Source organism: Schistocerca gregaria, chromosome 11, assembly GCF_023897955.1.
Source record: "Schistocerca gregaria isolate iqSchGreg1 chromosome 11, iqSchGreg1.2, whole genome shotgun sequence".
Taxonomy (NCBI): Eukaryota; Metazoa; Arthropoda; class Insecta; order Orthoptera; family Acrididae; genus Schistocerca; species Schistocerca gregaria.
In genome coordinates this window covers 34,273,132-34,291,062 of record NC_064930.1, presented here as the reverse complement: position 1 = coordinate 34,291,062, position 17,931 = coordinate 34,273,132, and positions in this window count along the sequence as shown.

The following is a 17,931-nucleotide window of genomic DNA, read 5'->3' as shown; positions in this document are numbered from 1 at the left end:
CCAGTAGTAGTTTCCGAAGCACATCTGGAGGCTTCCTGTAATATGTGCACATTCAGAGTATTGATGAAAGAAAGAAATTGCATCGGGATTGAATATGACGGGCACCATGCGGACTTTTCTCCATGGGAGTAATGTCTCAAACTGTCTACCCTTTGCTCGATTCCTGGAAAACCAGTAGTAGTTTCCGAAGCACATCTGGAGGCTTCCTGTAATCTGTGGACGTTCAGAGATTTGATGAAAGACAGAAATTGCATCGGGGTTGAATATAACGGGCACCATGCGGACTTTTCTCCATGGGAGTAATGTCTCAAACTGTCTACTCTTTGATCGATTCCTGGAACACCAGTAGTAGTTTCCGAAGCACATCTGGGGGCTTCCTGTAATCTGTGGACGTTCATAGTTTTCATGAAAGACAGAAATTGCATCTGGATTGAATATAACGGGCACCATGCGGACTTTTACTCCCTGGGAGTAATGTCTCAAACTGTCTACTCTTTGATCGATTCCTGGAACACCAGTAGTAGTTTCCGAAGCACATCTGGAGGCTTCCTGTAATCTGTGGACGTTCAGAGTTTTGATGAAAGACATAAATTGCTTCGGGATTGAATATAACGGGCACCATGCGGACTTTTCTCCATGGAAGTAATGTCTCAAACTGTCTACTCTTTGATCGATTCCTGGGACACCAATAGTAGTTTCCGAAGCACATCTGGAAGCTTCGTGTAATCTGTGGACGTTCAGAGTTTTGATGAAAGACAGAAATTGCATCGGGATTGAATATAACGTGCACCATGCGGAGTTTTCTCCATGGGAGTAATGTCTCAAACTGTGTACTCTTTGATCGATTTCTGGAACACCAGTAGTAGTTTCCGAAGCACATCTGGAGGCTTCCTGTAATCTGTGGACGTTCAGAGTTTTGATGAAAGACAGAAATTGCATCGGGGTTGAATATAACGGGCACCATGCGGACTTTTCTCCATGGGAGTAATGTCTCAAACTGTCTACTCTTTGATCACGTCCTGGGACACCAGTAGTAGTTTCCGAAGCACATCTGGAGGCTTCCTGTAATCTGTGCACATTCAGAGTATTGATGAAAGAGAGACATTGCATCGGTATTGAATATAACGGGCACCATGCGGACTTTTCTCCATGGGAGTAATGTCTCAAACTGTCTACCCTTTGCTCGATTCCTGGAACACCAGTAGTTGTTTCCGAAGCACATCTGGAGGCTTCCTGTAATCTGTGGACGTTCAGAGTTTTGATGAAAGACAGAAATTGCATCGGGGTTGAATATAACGGGCACCATGCGGAGTTTTCTCCATTCGAGTAATGTCTCAAACTGTCTACTCTGTGTTCGATTCCTGGAACACCAGTAGTAGTTTCCGAAGCACATCTGGAGGCTTCCTGTAATCTGTGGACGTTCAGAGTTTTGATGAAAGACAGAAATTGCATCGGGATTGAATATAACGGGCACCATGCGGACATTTCTCCCTGGGAGTAATGTCTCAAACTGTCTACTCTTTGATCGATTTCTGGAACACCAGTAGTAGTTTCCGAAGCACATCTGGAGGCTTCCTGTTATCTGTGGACGTTCAGAGTTTTGATGAAAGACATAAATTGCATCGGGATTAAATATAACGGGCACCATGCGGACTTTTCTCCATGGAAGTAATGTCTCAAACTGTCTACTCTTTGATCGATTCCTGGGACACCAGTAGTAGTTTCCGACGCACATCTGGAGGCTTCCTGTAATCTGTGGACGTTCAGAGTTTTGATGAAAGACAGAAATTGCATCGGGATTGAATATAATGGGCACCATGAGGACTTTTCTCCATGGGAGTAATGTCTCAAACTGCCTACTCTTTGATCGATTCCTGGAACACCAGTAGTAGGTTCCGAAGCACATCTGGAGGCTTCCTGTAATCTGTGGACGTTCAGAGTCTTGATGAAAGACAGAAATTGCATCGGGATTGAATATAACGGGCACCATGCGGACTTCTCTCCATGGGAGTAATGTCTCAAACTGTCTACTCTTTGCTCGATTCCTGGAACACCAGTAGTAGTTTCTGAAGCACATCTGGATGCGTCCTGTAATCTGTGGACGTTCAGAGTTTTGATGAAAGACAGAAATGGCATTGAGGTTGAATATAACGGTCACCATGCGGACTTTTCTTCATTTGAGTAATGTCTCAAACTGTCTACTCTTTGATCGATTTCTGGAACACAAGTAGTAGTTTCTGAAGCACATTTGGATTCTTCCTGTAATCTGTGGACGTTCAGAGTTTTCATGAAAGACAGAAATTGCATCGGGATTGAATATAACGTTCACCATGCGGACTTCCTCCATGGGAGTAGTGTCTCAAACTGTCTACTCTTTGATCGATTCCTGGAACACCAGTAGTAGTTTCCGAAGCACATCTGGAGGCTTCCTGTAATCTGTGGACGTTCAGAGTTTTGGTGAAAGACAGAAATTGCATCGGGGTTGAATATAACGGGCACCATGCGGACTTTTCTCCATGGGAGTTATGTCTCAAACTGTCTACTCTTTGATCGATTCCTGGGACACCAGTAGTAGTTTCCGAAGCACATCTGGAGGCTTCCTGTAATCTGTGGACGTTCAGAGTTTTGATGAAAGACAGAAATTGCATCGGGGTTGAATATAACGGGCACCATGCGGACTTTTCTCCATGGGAGTAATGTCTCAAACTGTCTACTCTTTGATCGATTCCTGGAACACCAGTAGTAGTTTCCGAAGCACATCTGGAGGCTTCCTGTAATCTGTGGACGTTCAGAGTTTTGATGAAAGACAGAAATTGCATCGGGGTTGAATATAACGGGCACCATGCGGACTTTTCTCCATGGGAGTAATTTCTCAAACTAAGTACTCTTTGATCGATTCCTGGAACACCAGTAGTAGTTTCCGAAGCACATCTGGAGGCTTCCTGTAATCTGTGGACGTTCAGAGATTTGATGAAAGACAGAAATTGCATCGGGGTTGAATATAACGGACACCATGCGGACTTTTCTCCATGGGAGTAATGTCTCAAACTGTCTACTCTTTGATCGATTCCTGGGACACCAGTAGTAGTTTCCGAAGCACATCTGGAGGCTTCCTGTAATATGTGCACATTCAGAGTATTGATGAAAGAAAGAAATTGCATCGGGACTGAATATGACGGGCACCATGCGGACTTTTCTCCATGGGAGTAATGTCTCAAACTGTCTACCCTTTGCTCGATTCCTGGAAAACCAGTAGTAGTTTCCGAAGCACATCTGGAGGCTTCCTGTAATCTGTGGACGTTCAGAGTTTTGATGAAAGACAGAAATTGCATCGGGGTTGAATATAACGGGCACCATGCGGACTTTTCTCCATGGGAGTAATGTCTCAAACTGTCTACTCTTTGATCGATTCCTGGAACACCAGTAGTAGTTTCCGAAGCACATCTGGGGGCTTCCTGTAATCTGTGGACGTTCATAGTTTTCATGAAAGACAGAAATTGCATCTGGATTGAATATAACGGGCACCATGCGGACTTTTCTCCCTGGGAGTAATGTCTCAAACTGTCTACTCTTTGATCGATTCCTGGAACACCAGTAGTAGTTTCCGAAGCACATCTGGAGGCTTCCTGTAATCTGTGGACGTTCAGAGTTTTGATGAAAGACATAAATTGCTTCGGGATTGAATATAACGGGCACCATGCGGACTTTTCTCCATGGAAGTAATGTCTCAAACTGTCTACTCTTTGATCGATTCCTGGGACACCAATAGTAGTTTCCGAAGCACATCTGGAAGCTTCGTGTAATCTGTGGACGTTCAGAGTTTTGATGAAAGACAGAAATTGCATCGGGATTGAATATAACGTGCACCATACGGAGTTTTCTCCATGGGAGTAATGTCTCAAACTGTGTACTCTTTGATCGATTTCTGGAACACCAGTAGTAGTTTCCGAAGCACATCTGGAGGCTTCCTGTAATCTGTGGACGTTCAGAGTTTTGATGAAAGACAGAAATTGCATCGGGGTTGAATATAACGGGCACCATGCGGACTTTTCTCCATGGGAGTAATGTCTCAAACTGTCTACCCTTTGATCACGTCCTGGGACACCAGTAGTAGTTTCCGAAGCACATCTGGAGGCTTCCTGTAATCTGTGCACATTCAGAGTATTGATGAAAGAGAGACATTGCATCGGTATTGAATATAACGGGCACCATGCGGACTTTTCTCCATGGGAGTAATGTCTCAAACTGTCTACCCTTTGCTCGATTCCTGGAACACCAGTAGTTGTTTCCGATGCACATCTGGAGGCTTCCTGTAATCTGTGGACGTTCAGAGTTTTGATGAAAGACAGAAATTGCATCGGGGTTGAATATAACGGGCACCATGCGGAGTTTTCTCCATTCGAGTAATGTCTCAAACTGTCTACTCTGTGTTCGATTCCTGGAACACCAGTAGTAGTTTCCGAAGCACATCTGGAGGCTTCCTGTAATCTGTGGACGTTCAGAGTTTTGATGAAAGACAGAAATTGCATCGGGATTGAATATAACGGGCACCATGCGGACATTTCTCCCTGGGAGTAATGTCTCAAACTGTCTACTCTTTGATCGATTCCTGGAACACCAGTAGTAGTTTCCGAAGCACATCTGGAGGCTTCCTGTTATCTGTGGACGTTCAGAGTTTTGAAGAAAGACATAAATTGCATCGGGATTAAATATAACGGGCACCATGCGGACTTTTCTCCATGGAAGTAATGTCTCAAACTGTCTACTCTTTGATCGATTCCTGGGACACCAGTAGTAGTTTCCGACGCACATCTGGAGGCTTCCTGTAATCTGTGGACGTTCAGAGTTTTGATGAAAGACAGAAATTGCATCGGGATTGAATATAATGGGCACCATGAGGACTTTTCTCCATGGGAGTAATGTCTCAAACTGCCTACTCTTTGATCGATTCCTGGAACACCAGTAGTAGGTTCCGAAGCACATCTGGAGGCTTCCTGTAATCTGTGGACGTTCAGAGTCTTGATGAAAGACAGAAATTGCATCGGGATTGAATATAACGGGCACCATGCGGACTTTTCTCCATGGGAGTAATGTCTCAAACTGTCTACTCTTTGCTCGATTCCTGTAACACCAGTAGTAGATTCTGAAGCACATCTGGAGGCGTCCTGTAATCTGTGGACGTTCAGAGTTTTGATGAAAGACATAAATTGCTTCGGGATTGAATATAACGGGCAACATGCGGACTTTTCTCCATGGAAGTAATGTCTCAAACTGTCTACTCTGTGATCGATTCCTGGGACACCAATAGTAGTTTCCTAAGCACATCTGGAAGCTTCGTGTAATCTGTGGACGTTCAGAGTTTTGATGAAAGACAGAAATTGCATCGGGATTGAATATAACGTGCACCATGCGGAGTTTTCTCCATGGGAGTAATGTCTCAAACTGTGTACTCTTTGATCGATTTCTGGAACACCAGTAGTAGTTTCCGAAGCACATCTGGAGGGCTCCTGTAATCTGTGGACGTTCCGAGTTTTGATGAAAGACAGAAATTGCATCGGGGTTGAATATAACGGGCTCCATGCGGACTTTTCTCCATGGGAGTAATGTCTCAAACTGTCTACTCTTTGATCACGTCCTGGGACACCAGTAGTAGTTTCCGAAGCACATCTGGAGGCTTCCTGTAATCTGTGCACATTCAGAGTATTGATGAAAGAGAGACATTGCATCGGTATTGAATATAACGGGCACCATGCGGACTTTTCTCCATGGGAGTAATGTCTCAAACTGTCTACCCTTTGCTCGATTCCTGGAACACCAGTAGTTGTTTCCGATGCACATCTGGAGGCTTCCTGTAATCTGTGGACGTTCAGAGTTTTGATGAAAGACAGAAATTGCATCGGGGTTGAATATAACGGGCACCATGCGGAGTTTTCTCCATTCGAGTAATGTCTCAAACTGTCTACTCTGTGTTCGATTCCTGGAACACCAGTAGTAGTTTCCGAAGCACATCTGGAGGCTTCCTGTAATCTGTGGACGTTCAGAGTTTTGATGAAAGACAGAAATTGCATCGGGATTGAATATAACGGGCACCATGCGGACATTTCTCCCTGGGAGTAATGTCTCAAACTGTCTACTCTTTGATCGATTCCTGGAACACCAGTAGTAGTTTCCGAAGCACATCTGGAGGCTTCCTGTTATCTGTGGACGTTCAGAGTTTTGATGAAAGACATAAATTGCATCGGGATTAAATATAACGGGCACCATGCGGACTTTTCTCCATGGAAGTAATGTCTCAAACTGTCTACTCTTTGATCGATTCCTGGGACACCAGTAGTAGTTTCCGACGCACATCTGGAGGCTTCCTGTAATCTGTGGACGTTCAGAGTTTTGATGAAAGACAGAAATTGCATCGGGATTGAATATAATGGGCACCATGAGGACTTTTCTCCATGGGAGTAATGTCTCAAACTGCCTACTCTTTGATCGATTCCTGGAACACCAGTAGTAGGTTCCGAAGCACATCTGGAGGCTTCCTGTAATCTGTGGACGTTCAGAGTCTTGATGAAAGACAGAAATTGCATCGGGATTGAATATAACGGGCACCGTGCGGACTTTTCTCCATGGGAGTAATGTCTCAAACTGTCTACTCTTTGCTCGATTCCTGTAACACCAGTAGTAGATTCTGAAGCACATCTGGAGGCGTCCTGTAATCTGTGGACGTTCAGAGTTTTGATGAAAGACATAAATTGCTTCGGGATTGAATATAACGGGCAACATGCGGACTTTTCTCCATGGAAGTAATGTCTCAAACTGTCTACTCTTTGATCGATTCCTGGGACACCAGTAGTAGTTTCCGAAGCACATCTGGAGGCTTCCTGTAATCTGTGGACGTTCAGAGTTTTGATGAAAGACATAAATTGCATTGGGATTGAATATAACGGGCAATATGCGGACTTTTCTCCATGGGAGTAATGTCTCAAACTGCCTACTCTTTGATCGATTCCTGGAACACCAGTAGTAGGTTCCGAAGCACATCTGGAGGCTTCCTGTAATCTGTGGACGTTCAGAGTCTTGATGAAAGACAGAAATTGCATCGGGATTGAATATAACGGGCACCATGCGGACTTTTCTCCATGGGAGTAATGTCTCAAACTGTCTACTCTTTGCTCGATTCCTGGAACACCAGTAGTAGTTTCTGAAGCACATCTGGAGGCGTCCTGTAATCTGTGGACGTTCAGAGTTTTGATGAAAGACAGAAATGGCATTGAGGTTGAATATAACGGTCACCATGCGGACTTTTCTTCATTTGAGTAATGTCTCAAACTGTCTACTCTTTGATCGATTTCTGGAACACAAGTAGTAGTTTCTGAAGCACATTTGGATTCTTCCTGTAATCTGTGGACGTTCAGAGTTTTCATGAAAGACAGAAATTGCATCGGGATTGAATATAACGTTCACCATGCGGACTTCCTCCATGGGAGTAGTGTCTCAAACTGTCTACTCTTTGATCGATTCCTGGGACACCAGTAGTAGTTTCCGAAGCACATCTGGAGGCTTCCTGTAATCTGTGCACATTCAGAGTATTGATGAAAGAGAGATATTGCATCGTGATTGAATATAACGGGCACCATGCGGACTTTTCTTTCTGGGAGTAATGTCTCAAACTGTCTACTCTGTGATCGATTCCTGGAACACCAGTAGTAGCTTCCGAAGCACATCTGGAGGCTTCCTGTAATCTGTAAACGTTCAGGGTTTTGATGAAAGACAGAAATTGCATCGGGGTTGAATATAACGGGCACCATGCGGTGTTTTCTCCATTGGAGTAATGTCTCAAACTGTCTACTCTGTGATCGATTCCTGGAACACCAGTAGTAGTTTCCGAAGCACATCTGGAGGCTTCCTGTAATCTGTGGACGTTCAGAGTTTTGATGAAAGACAGAAATTGCATCGGGATTGAATATAACGGGCACCATGCGGACTTTTCTCCCTGGGAGTAATGTCTCAAACTGTCTACTCTTTGATCGATTCCTGGAACACCAGTAGTAGTTTCCGAAGCACATCTGGAGGCTTCCTGTAATCTGTGGACGTTCAGAGTTTTGATGAAAGACAGAAATTGCATCGGGGTTGAATATAACGGGCACCATGCGGACTTTTCTCCATGGAAGTAATGTCTCAAACTGTCTACTCTTTGATCGATTCCTGGAACACCAGTAGTAGTTTCCGAAGCACATCTGGAGGCTTCCTGTAATCTGTGGACGTTCAGAGTTTTGATGAAAGACAGAAATTGCATCGGGGTTGAATATAACGGGCACCATGCGGACTTTTCTCCATGGGAGTAATTTCTCAAACTGAGTACTCTTTGATAGATTCCTGGAACACCAGTAGTAGTTTCCGAAGCACATCTGGAGGCTTCCTGTAATCTGTGGACGTTCAGAGATTTGATGAAAGACAGAGATTGCATCGGGGTTGAATATAACGGGCACCATGCGGACTTTTCTCCATGGGAGTAATGTCTCAAACTGTCTACTCTTTGATCGATTCCTGGGACACCAGTAGTAGTTTCCGAAGCACATCTGGAGGCTTCCTGTAATATGTGCACATTCAGAGTATTGATGAAAGAAAGAAATTGCATCGGGATTGAATATGACGGGCACCATACGGACTTTTCTCCATGGGAGTAATGTCTCAAACTGTCTACACTTTGCTCGATTCCTGGAAAACCAGTAGTAGTTTCCGAAGCACATCTGGAGGCTTCCTGTAATCTGTGCACATTCAGAGTATTGATGAAAGAGAGAAATTGCATCGGGATTGAATATAACGGGCACCATGCGGACTTTTCTCCATGGCAGTAATGTCTCAAACTGTCTACCCTTTGCTCGATTCCTGGAACACCAGTAGTTATTTCCGAAGCACATCTGGAGGCTTCCTGTAATCTGTGGACGTTCAGGGTTTTGATGAAAGACAGAAATTGCATCGGGGTTGAATATAACGGGCACCATGCGGTGTTTTCTCCATTGGAGTAATGTCTCAAACTGTCTACTCTGTGATCGATTCCTGGAACACCAGTAGTAGGTTCCGAAGCACATCTGGAGGCTTCCTGTAATCTGTGGACGTTCAGAGTTTTGATGAAAGACAGAAATTGCATCGGGATTGAATATAACGGGCACCATGCGGACTTTTCTCCCTGGGAGTAATGTCTCAAACTGTCTACTCTTTGATCGATTCCTGGAACACCAGTAGTAGTTTCCGAAGCACATCTGGAGGCTTCCTGTAATCTGTGGACGTTCAGAGTTTTGATGAAAGACAGAAATTGCATCGGGGTTGAATATAACGGGCACCATGCGGACTTTTCTCCATGGGAGTAATGTCTCAAACTGTCTACTCTTTGATCGATTCCTGGAACACCAGTAGTAGTTTCCGAAGCACATCTGGAGGCTTCCTGTAATCTGTGGACGTTCAGAGTTTTGATGAAAGACAGAAATTGCATCGGGGTTGAATATAACGGGCACCATGCGGACTTTTCTCCATGGGAGTAATTTCTCAAACTAAGTACTCTTTGATCGATTCCTGGAACACCAGTAGTAGTTTCCGAAGCACATCTGGAGGCTTCCTGTAATCTGTGGACGTTCAGAGATTTGATGAAAGACAGAAATTGCATCGGGGTTGAATATAACGGGCACCATGCGGACTTTTCTCCATGGGAGTAATGTCTCAAACTGTCTACTCTTTGATCGATTCCTGGGACACCAGTAGTAGTTTCCGAAGCACATCTGGAGGCTTCCTGTAATATGTGCACATTCAGAGTATTGATGAAAGAAAGAAATTGCATCGGGATTGAATATGACGGGCACCATGCGGACTTTTCTCCATGGGAGTAATGTCTCAAACTGTCTACCCTTTGCTCGATTCCTGGAAAACCAGTAGTAGTTTCCGAAGCACATCTGGAGGCTTCCTGTAATCTGTGGACGTTCAGAGTTTTGATGAAAGACAGAAATTGCATCGGGGTTGAATATAACGGGCACCATGCGGACTTTTCTCCATGGGAGTAATGTCTCAAACTGTCTACTCTTTGATCGATTCCTGGAACACCAGTAGTAGTTTCCGAAGCACATCTGGGGGCTTCCTGTAATCTGTGGACGTTCATAGTTTTCATGAAAGACAGAAATTGCATCTGGATTGAATATAACGGGCACCATGCGGACTTTTCTCCCTGGGAGTAATGTCTCAAACTGTCTACTCTTTGATCGATTCCTGGAACACCAGTAGTAGTTTCCGAAGCACATCTGGAGGCTTCCTGTAATCTGTGGACGTTCAGAGTTTTGATGAAAGACATAAATTGCTTCGGGATTGAATATAACGGGAACCATGCGGACTTTTCTCCATGGAAGTAATGTCTCAAACTGTCTACTCTTTGATCGATTCCTGGGACACCAATAGTAGTTTCCGAAGCACATCTGGAAGCTTCGTGTAATCTGTGGACGTTCAGAGTTTTGATGAAAGACAGAAATTGCATCGGGATTGAATATAACGTGCACCATGCGGAGTTTTCTCCATGGGAGTAATGTCTCAAACTGTGTACTCTTTGATCGATTTCTGGAACACCAGTAGTAGTTTCCGAAGCACATCTGGAGGCTTCCTGTAATCTGTGGACGTTCAGAGTTTTGATGAAAGACAGAAATTGCATCGGGGTTGAATATAACGGGCACCATGCGGACTTTTCTCCATGGGAGTAATGTCTCAAACTGTCTACCCTTTGATCACGTCCTGGGACACCAGTAGTAGTTTCCGAAGCACATCTGGAGGCTTCCTGTAATCTGTGCACATTCAGAGTATTGATGAAAGAGAGACATTGCATCGGTATTGAATATAACGGGCACCATGCGGACTTTTCTCCATGGGAGTAATGTCTCAAACTGTCTACCCTTTGCTCGATTCCTGGAACACCAGTAGTTGTTTCCGAAGCACATCTGGAGGCTTCCTGTAATCTGTGGACGTTCAGAGTTTTGATGAAAGACAGAAATTGCATCGGGGTTGAATATAACGGGCACCATGCGGAGTTTTCTCCATTCGAGTAATGTCTCAAACTGTCTACTCTGTGTTCGATTCCTGGAACACCAGTAGTAGTTTCCGAAGCACATCTGGAGGCTTCCTGTAATCTGTGGACGTTCAGAGTTTTGATGAAAGACAGAAATTGCATCGGGATTGAATATAACGGGCACCATGCGGACATTTCTCCCTGGGAGTAATGTCTCAAACTGTCTACTCTTTGATCGATTCCTGGAACACCAGTAGTAGTTTCCGAAGCACATCTGGAGGCTTCCTGTTATCTGTGGACGTTCAGAGTTTTGATGAAAGACATAAATTGCATCGGGATTAAATATAACGGGCACCATGCGGACTTTTCTCCATGGAAGTAATGTCTCAAACTGTCTACTCTTTGATCGATTCCTGGGACACCAGTAGTAGTTTCCGACGCACATCTGGAGGCTTCCTGTAATCTGTGGACGTTCAGAGTTTTGATGAAAGACAGAAATTGCATCGGGATTGAATATAATGGGCACCATGAGGACTTTTCTCCATGGGAGTAATGTCTCAAACTGCCTACTCTTTGATCGATTCCTGGAACACCAGTAGTAGGTTCCGAAGCACATCTGGAGGCTTCCTGTAATCTGTGGACGTTCAGAGTCTTGATGAAAGACAGAAATTGCATCGGGATTGAATATAACGGGCACCATGCGGACTTTTCTCCATGGGAGTAATGTCTCAAACTGTCTACTCTTTGCTCGATTCCTGGAACACCAGTAGTAGATTCTGAAGCACATCTGGAGGCGTCCTGTAATCTGTGGACGTTCAGAGTTTTGATGGAAGACAGTAATTGCATTGAGGTTGAATATAACGGTCACCATGCGGACTTTTCTTCATTTGTGTAATGTCTCAAACTGTCTACTCTTTGATCGATTTCTGGAACACAAGTAGTAGTTTCTGAAGCACATCTGGATTCTTCCTGTAATCTGTGGACGTTCAGAGTTTTCATGAAAGACAGAAATTGCATCGGGATTGAATATAACGTTCACCATGCGGACTTTCTCCATGGGAGTAGTGTCTCAAACTGTCTACTCTTTGATCGATTCCTGGAACACCAGTAGTAGTTTCCGAAGCACATCTGGAGGCTTCCTGTAATCTGTGGACGTTCAGAGTTTTGATGAAAGACATAAATTGCTTCGGGATTGAATATAACGGGCAACATGCGGACTTTTCTCCATGGAAGTAATGTCTCAAACTGTCTACTCTTTGATCGATTCCTGGGACACCAATAGTAGTTTCCTAAGCACATCTGGAAGCTTCGTGTAATCTGTGGACGTTCAGAGTTTTGATGAAAGGCAGAAATTGCATCGGGATTGAATATAACGTGCACCATGCGGAGTTTTCTCCATGGGAGTAATGTCTCAAACTGTGTACTCTTTGATCGATTTCTGGAACACCAGTAGTAGTTTCCGAAGCACATCTGGAGGCTTCCTGTAATCTGTGGACGTTCAGAGTTTTGATGAAAGACAGAAATTGCAACGGGGTTGAATATAACGGGCACCATGCGGACTTTTCTCCATGGGAGTAATGTCTCAAACTGTCTACTCTTTGATCACGTCCTGGGACACCAGTAGTAGTTTCCGAAGCACATCTGGAGGCCTCCTGTAATCTGTGGACGTTCAGAGTTTTGATGAAAGACATAAATTGCATCGGGATTGAATATAACGGGCACCATGCGGACTTTTCTCCATGGAAGTAATGTCTCAAACTGTCTACTCTTTGATCGATTCCTGGGACACCAGTAGTAGTTTCCGAAGCACATCTGGAGGCTTCCTGTAATCTGTGGACGTTCAGAGTTTTGATGAAAGACAGAAATTGCATCGGGGTTGAATATAACGGGCACCATGCGGACTTTTCTCCATGGGAGTAATTTCTCAACCTAAGTACTCTTTGATCGATTCCTGGAACACCAGTAGTAGTTTCCGAAGCACATCTGGAGGCTTCCTGTAATCTGTGGACGTTCAGAGATCTGACGAAAGACAGAAATTGCATCGGGGTTGAATATAACGGGCACCATGCGGACTTTTCTCCATGGGAGTAATGTCTCAAACTGTCTACTCTTTGATCGATTCCTGGGACACCAGTAGTAGTTTCCGAAGCACATCTGGAGGCTTCCTGTAATATGTGCACATTCAGAGTATTGATGAAAGAAAGAAATTGCATCGGGATTGAATATGACGGGCACCATGCGGACTTTTCTCCATGGGAGTAATGTCTCAAACTGTCTACCCTTTGCTCGATTCCTGGAAAACCAATAGTAGTTTCCGAAGCACATCTGGAGGCTTCCTGTAATCTGTGGACGTTCAGAGTTTTGATGAAAGACAGAAATTGCATCTGGATTGAATATAACGGGCACCATGCGGACTTTTCTCCCTGGGAGTAATGTCTCAAACTGTCTACTCTTTGATCGATTCCTGGAACACCAGTAGTAGTTTCCGAAGCACATCTGGAGGCTTCCTGTAATCTGTGGACGTTCAGAGTTTTGATGAAAGACATAAATTGCTTCGGGATTGAATATAACGGGCACCATGCGGACTTTTCTCCATGGAAGTAATGTCTCAAACTGTCTACTCTTTGATCGATTCCTGGGACACCAATAGTAGTTTCCGAAGCACATCTGGAAGCTTCGTGTAATCTGTGGACGTTCAGAGTTTTGATGAAAGACAGAAATTGCATCGGGATTGAATATAACGTGCACCATGCGGAGTTTTCTCCATGGGAGTAATGTCTCAAACTGTGTACTCTTTGATCGATTTCTGGAACACCAGTAGTAGTTTCCGAAGCACATCTGGAGGCTTCCTGTAATCTGTGGACGTTCAGAGTTTTGATGAAAGACAGAAATTGCATCGGGGTTGAATATAACGGGCACCATGCGGACTTTTCTCCATGGGAGTAATGTTTTAAACTGTCTACTCTTTGATCACGTCCTGGGACACCAGTAGTAGTTTCCGAAGCACATCTGGAGGCTTCCTGTAATCTGTGCACATTCAGAGTATTGATGAAAGAGAGACATTGCATCGGTATTGAATATAACGGGCACCATGCGGACTTTTCTCCATGGGAGTAATGTCTCAAACTGTCTACCCTTTGATCGATTCCTGGAACACCAGTAGTAGTTTCCGAAGCACATCTGGAGGCTTCCTGTTATCTGTGGACGTTCAGAGTTTTGATGAAAGACATAAATTGCATCGGGATTAAATATAACGGGCACCATGCGGACTTTTCTCCATGGAAGTAATGTCTCAAACTGTCTACTCTTTGATCGATTCCTGGGACACCAGTAGTAGTTTCCGACGCACATCTGGAGGCTTCCTGTAATCTGTGGACGTTCAGAGTTTTGATGAAAGACAGAAATTGCATCGGGATTGAATATAATGGGCACCATGAGGACTTTTCTCCATGGGAGTAATGTCTCAAACTGCCTACTCTTTGATCGATTCCTGGAACACCAGTAGTAGTTTCCGAAGCACATCTGGAGGCTTCCTGTAATCTGTGGACGTTCATAGTTTTCATGAAAGACAGAAATTGCATCTGGATTGAATATAACGGGCACCATGCGGACTTTTCTCCCTGGGAGTAATGTCTCAAACTGTCTACTCTTTGATCGATTCCTGGAACACCAGTAGTAGTTTCCAAAGCACATCTGGAGGCTTCCTGTAATCTGTGGACGTTCAGAGTTTTGATGAAAGACATAAATTGCTTCGGGATTGAATATAACGGGAACCATGCGGACTTTTCTCCATGGAAGTAATGTCTCAAACTGTCTACTCTTTGATCGATTCCTGGGACACCAATAGTAGTTTCCGAAGCACATCTGGAAGCTTCGTGTAATCTCTGGACGTTCAGAGTTTTGATGAAAGACAGAAATTGCATCGGGATTGAATATAACGTGCACCATGCGGAGTTTTCTCCATGGGAGTAATGTCTCAAACTGTGTACTCTTTGATCGATTTCTGGAACACCAGTAGTAGTTTCCGAAGCACATCTGGAGGCTTCCTGTAATCTGTGGACGTTCAGAGTTTTGATGAAAGACAGAAATTGCATCGGGGTTGAATATAACGGGCACCATGCGGACTTTTCTCCATGGGAGTAATGTCTCAAACTGTCTACCCTTTGATCACGTACTGGGACACCAGTAGTAGTTTCCGAAGCACATCTGGAGGCTTCCTGTAATCTGTGCACATTCAGAGTATTGATGAAAGAGAGACATTGCATCGGTATTGAATATAACGGGCACCATGCGGACTTTTCTCCATGGGAGTAATGTCTCAAACTGTCTACCCTTTGCTCGATTCCTGGAACACCAGTAGTTGTTTCCGAAGCACATCTGGAGGCTTCCTGTAATCTGTGGACGTTCAGAGTTTTGATGAAAGACAGAAATTGCATCGGGGTTGAATATAACGGGCACCATGCGGAGTTTTCTCCATTCGAGTAATGTCTCAAACTGTCTACTCTGTGTTCGATTCCTGGAACACCAGTAGTAGTTTCCGAAGCACATCTGGAGGCTTCCTGTAATCTGTGGACGTTCAGAGTTTTGATGAAAGACAGAAATTGCATCGGGATTGAATATAACGGGCACCATGCGGACATTTCTCCCTGGGAGTAATGTCTCAAACTGTCTACACTTTGATCGATTCCTGGAACACCAGTAGTAGTTTCCGAAGCACATCTGGAGGCTTCCTGTTATCTGTGGACGTTCAGAGTTTTGATGAAAGACATAAATTGCATCGGGATTAAATATAACGGGCACCATGCGGACTTTTCTCCATGGAAGTAATGTCTCAAACTGTCTACTCTTTGATCGATTCCTGGGACACCAGTAGTAGTTTCCGACGCACATCTGGAGGCTTCCTGTAATCTGTGGACGTTCAGAGTTTTGATGAAAGACAGAAATTGCATCGGGATTGAATATAATGGGCACCATGAGGACTTTTCTCCATGGGAGTAATGTCTCAAACTGCCTACTCTTTGATCGATTCCTGGAACACCAGTAGTAGGTTCCGAAGCACATCTGGAGGCTTCCTGTAATCTGTGGACGTTCAGAGTCTTGATGAAAGACAGAAATTGCATCGGGATTGAATATAACGGGCACCATGCGGACTTTTCTCCATGGGAGTAATGTCTCAAACTGTCTACTCTTTGCTCGATTCCTGGAACACCAGTAGTAGATTCTGAAGCACATCTGGAGGCGTCCTGTAATCTGTGGACGTTCAGAGTTTTGATGAAAGACAGTAATTGCATTGAGGTTGAATATAACGGTCACCATGCGGACTTTTCTTCATTTGTGTAATGTCTCAAACTGTCTACTCTTTGATCGATTTCTGGAACACAAGTAGTAGTTTCTGAAGCACATCTGGATTCTTCCTGTAATCTGTGGACGTTCAGAGTTTTCATGAAAGACAGAAATTGCATCGGGATTGAATATAACGTTCACCATGCGGACTTTCTCCATGGGAGTAGTGTCTCAAACTGTCTACTCTTTGATCGATTCCTGGAACACCAGTAGTAGTTTCCGAAGCACATCTGGAGGCTTCCTGTAATCTGTGGACGTTCAGAGTTTTGATGAAAGACATAAATTGCTTCGGGATTGAATATAACGGGCAACATGCGGACTTTTCTCCATGGAAGTAATGTCTCAAACTGTCTACTCTTTGATCGATTCCTGGGACACCAATAGTAGTTTCCTAAGCACATCTGGAAGCTTCGTGTAATCTGTGGACGTTCAGAGTTTTGATGAAAGGCAGAAATTGCATCGGGATTGAATAAAACGTGCACCATGCGGAGTTTTCTCCATGGGAGTAATGTCTCAAACTGTGTACTCTTTGATCGATTTCTGGAACACCAGTAGTAGTTTCCGAAGCACATCTGGAGGCTTCCTGTAATCTGTGGACGTTCAGTGTTTTGATGAAAGACAGAAATTGCAACGGGGTTGAATATAACGGGCACCATGCGGACTTTTCTCCTTGGGAGTAATGTCTCAAACTGTCTTCTCTTTGATCACGTCCTGGGACACCAGTAGTAGTTTCCGAAGCACATCTGGAGGCCTCCTGTAATCTGTGGACGTTCAGAGTTTTGATGAAAGACATAAATTGCATCGGGATTGAATATAACGGGCACCATGCGGACTTTTCTCCATGGAAGTAATGTCTCAAACTGTCTACTCTTTGATCGATTCCTGGGACACCAGTAGTAGTTTCCGAAGCACATCTGGAGGCTTCCTGTAATCTGTGGACGTTCAGAGTTTTGATGAAAGACAGAAATTGCATCGGGGTTGAATATAACGGGCACCATGCGGACTTTTCTCCATGGGAGTAATTTCTCAACCTAAGTACTCTTTGATCGATTCCTGGAACACCAGTAGTAGTTTCCGAAGCACATCTGGAGGCTTCCTGTAATCTGTGGACGTTCAGAGATCTGACGAAAGATAGAAATTGCATCGGGGTTGAATATAACGGGCACCATGCGGACTTTTCTCCATGGGAGTAATGTCTCAAACTGTCTACTCTTTGATCGATTCCTGGGACACCAGTAGTAGTTTCCGAAGCACATCTGGAGGCTTCCTGTAATATGTGCACATTCAGAGTATTGATGAAAGAAAGAAATTGCATCGGGATTGAATATGACGGGCACCATGCGGACTTTTCTCCATGGGAGTAATGTCTCAAACTGTCTACCCTTTGCTCGATTCCTGGAAAACCAATAGTAGTTTCCGAAGCACATCTGGAGGCTTCCTGTAATCTGTGGACGTTCAGAGTTTTGATGAAAGACAGAAATTGCATCTGGATTGAATATAACGGGCACCATGCGGACTTTTCTCCCTGGGAGTAATGTCTCAAACTGTCTACT